General features: G+C 42.3%; 1 long non-coding RNA gene across 1 annotated transcript; it reads right to left on the bottom strand.

Moving 5' to 3' along the window:
- Positions 1 to 246: 246 nt before the first annotated feature.
- Positions 247 to 2050, bottom strand: LOC140346779 (uncharacterized). Its single transcript, XR_011924333.1, has 3 exons — positions 1751 to 2050; positions 609 to 791; positions 247 to 440 (listed from the first exon to the last, which is right to left on the bottom strand). It is a non-coding gene; the product is annotated as an uncharacterized lncRNA (long non-coding RNA).
- Positions 2051 to 3583: the final 1533 nt, after the last annotated feature.

The raw sequence follows: 3583 nt of genomic DNA, 5'->3' as shown, positions 1-3583 counted from the left end.
CTTGGCAAATTAGCACAGCCGAAAACAAGCAAGAAAAACACCGCTGCTACCAGTCTGTAACCCTTATTTCTTGTGGCTCACCAGTCTCTGAGGCAGTGGGTATTGCGGGTTACAGTTGAGTTTATAATGTTGTGGGTTTTCTGTTATTTTCCTGTGCTAAAATAGACCAACACGGCAGGACAGTGTTTGAGCAGCCGTCTCTTTATTTCACGTGCTCTCAACTCTCAACTCGACTTCCTGTGCGTCAACAAAAAGGGTTGTACTGAAACAATATACAGAATAAATGTTTCCAAAATAAAATAAGTGCAACACACTATAATAAAATAATAAATTCCCCAAGTAAATCAAACAGAAATTAATATTAACTAAAATCATATGTTACAGTATCTTGCCTCTATTGCCACACAGTCCTTATCCCGGATGTGCCTCTCGTAGACGTCCTGAAGGAAAATCACAACCACAAACAATTAGCGAGACAAATGATAGATATGTAAAGTGCATTTTTATTATACAGAAAGAGTGAAATTGAATTATTATATACCAAAGGCTGTTCTATATGTATGTGGTATTTTGGGGGATTGTGAACTATAATTTAAGCCAATACATACCACATGATTCTGTTTCAGCTTTGCCAATTTATCCTTCACTCTTTTTTGGTTAACTGTAATGTAGAGGTCTTTCTTCTTGCATATCAAGCAAACTTGTGGGAGGAGCCTGGTGTCGGGGTGCGATAATCTCTGTCTTTGACCGGAGTCTTTTCGGGGATGACACATCTCCAATTTCAGTGGATTCTAGGGAAACAAGACAAATGAGCATCGGCATAACACAACTACTGAGCATAGGAACATGATAAAAAAGGCCTGAAACCGTTCTGAACCCGGACTACACCAGGACACCGGCTCAGGTACAAAAGGAGCAGGGGTTCCAGGAAGGAGACAGTGGATAACCTTTGCATTAATTCTTGCTGTCTTTGTCCTAGTGTGAAACCAAACGGGGCCTGGCCTTAGACATGTAAATTTCCAGGCAAGGAGGGGTTGTGTCAGGGTGTGACTTTGTGTGTTAAAACTAAATTGAATAGAAATAGTATTTAATTGAAAATTGAAAAAGGCAAAGGGCCAGATTATATTTTTTTCCACATCACCGGTCTACACCAGAACCACACCAGGACTAAACCAGGACTACACCAGGACTAAACCTGGTCTAAACCAGGACTAAACCTGGTCTAAACCAGGACTAAACCTGGTCTACACCAGGACTACACCTGGACTAAACCTGGTCTACACCTGGTCTACACCAGGACTAAACCTGGTCTACACCTGGTCTACACCAGGACTAAACCTGGTCTACACCAGGACTAAACCAGGACTACACCTGGTCTACACCAGGACTACACCTTGTCTAAACCTGGTCTAATCCTGGTCTAAACCAGGACAACACAAGGACTAAACCAGGACTAAACCAGGACTACACCAGGACTAAACCAGGACTACACAAGGACTAAACCAGGACTACACCAGGACTAAACCAGGACTTAACCTGGTCTAAACCTGGTCTAAACTAGGTCTAAACCAGGTCTAAACCAGGACAACACAAGGACTAAACCAGGGCTAAACCAGGACTGCACAAGGACTAAACCAGGACTACACAAGGACTAAACCAGGACTACACAAGGACTACACCAGGACTAAACCAGGACTACAACATTTCTGAAAAAACAATTATTCCTACAAAAATGATCAAAGTTGCTTACCTTCAAGATTTTCGAGTGACTTTTTTCTGGTGTTCTTTGGCATAGTACAGTTGCCGTTTGTCTGTAAACCGTTTGTAACACGAGGAGTGGAAACTCGGCAAAGTTTCGAGCTCGGCTCAGTTCAGCACGGGTTGTACAGAGCTCGCTTCAGTCCCGTCGAGCGATAAACACTCTTTCACAATAATCCGAAACGTGTCCCATCTGACCTTCGTCATAACGCAAGTCTGTTCGGTCCAATTTTCTAAAATATGCATACAACTGGCAGGTTTTTCTGAAGATCCTCGGCGCCGCTTTCGCGGATTCTACGCCATGTTTGTTGATAAACAGACCGGATCACTGAGTTTATATCCAAGAAGCGCTGTTCTGATTGGTTCAGACTTGCTCCGCGCCTCTTCACTCGTCCGCGACAGACGAAAAATAGTTCCACCTTCGATTAGAAAGTACGCGAAAACTGCAGGATTTTACAGTGTGGAAACTCGAGGTTAGATTTATTAGTTCATAATGTTTTTTCTAGTGGAGAGATTGTCTATCCCCCATCCCGTTGTAGCGGTGATTCACTCTACAGAGTCTGGTGTATGGCCTATATGGCCACTTACTCCTCTCCAGGTCTGCTGCATTCCCAAGCACTGAATATGTTTCACTGGTACATTTGTACTTGGCAGATGTGTTTATAAAGTCAGCCAATGTCTTCTTTAGCTACAAGAATATTTGGTTGAACGTTAAATTGCATATTAAGGTGCATCCTCACACGCCTTAAGACCTTTGCGGAATCTCTCCCTCACTACTCTTTGGGTTAATAAAGAGATTGAGAGAAAGGCTTTTTGATACAGAGCTTTCTGAGGGATGGAATAATCTCCCAACATCATAAAGATCTACTAGCTCGCTTAATTCCTTTCAAACTACTTTTTTACCTGTAAATTAGTAAACATTTGTTTTCCTATAGAAAGTGTGTCAGAAATCAGGCTAATAGATGTTGTCTTCATCTAATTGGCAAACATTGTATCCATAGTATACACCGAGCCGGGAAAGTGTTGTCTGACCACGTCTGAAAAAGCAATTCTAAAGCATTAAAGGTGCCATAACATGCTTTTTTTCACGTTTCGTAGTCTATCCTAAGTGTATAATTGATAATAATAAGGGTTGTGCTACACCCTTAACATAATAGTTTAGAAATATCACCCAGACCTTGGACCCCCTCCACCAACCCGGAAATGCAGACGGCTTGGTTTGATATTCGCCCCCACCCTTGCGAAGAGCGATCTGGCTCCCCCGCCCAACCCGTGACGTAGTCTCAGAGCGCGTGTGTGCCCCGCCCACCCGTGACGTAGCCCCACAGCTGTCTGCTCCGCGCTGCGCCGCTCCTGCCGCGCGACTGAGTGAGAAATGATAGAACTTCAGATCAACACTACTTTGAGCCAAAATAAACAGAACATATATATATATATATATATATATATATATATATATATATATATATATATATATATATATATATAAATATATAAAAGTCTTATGTCCATCGCGCTCTTATTTCCTGGTTTTTCGGTATCGGATCGGGGTTAGAGAGGGGGGATAATGACGCGTGCTTGCCCTTATGACGCGGTCTTGCCCCACCGCCCGTCAGTTTGGAGATTCGAGGAAAGGAGATAGTCTGTAATATAGCTAAACACTGCGAGAATCAATCAAAAAAACACTCTGGGTACATGAATAGGTACATATGAAGCACAAATAGCAATGTAAGAAGGTTAAAAGCTCTGAAAAGTCGATTTTGCATGTTATGGGACCTTTAAAAGCGGCCAGAAAATGTATGTATATTCTTGCAAAATAGTTTGT

The sequence above is a fragment of the Eucyclogobius newberryi genome, unplaced genomic scaffold (assembly GCF_026437365.1).
Source record: "Eucyclogobius newberryi isolate DKJ021-1_F unplaced genomic scaffold, fEucNew1.0.hap1 SCAF_11, whole genome shotgun sequence".
Taxonomy (NCBI): Eukaryota; Metazoa; Chordata; class Actinopteri; order Gobiiformes; family Gobiidae; genus Eucyclogobius; species Eucyclogobius newberryi.
The sequence above is the reverse complement of the archived record's forward strand: the minus strand, read 5'-3'. Positions and strand labels throughout refer to the sequence as shown.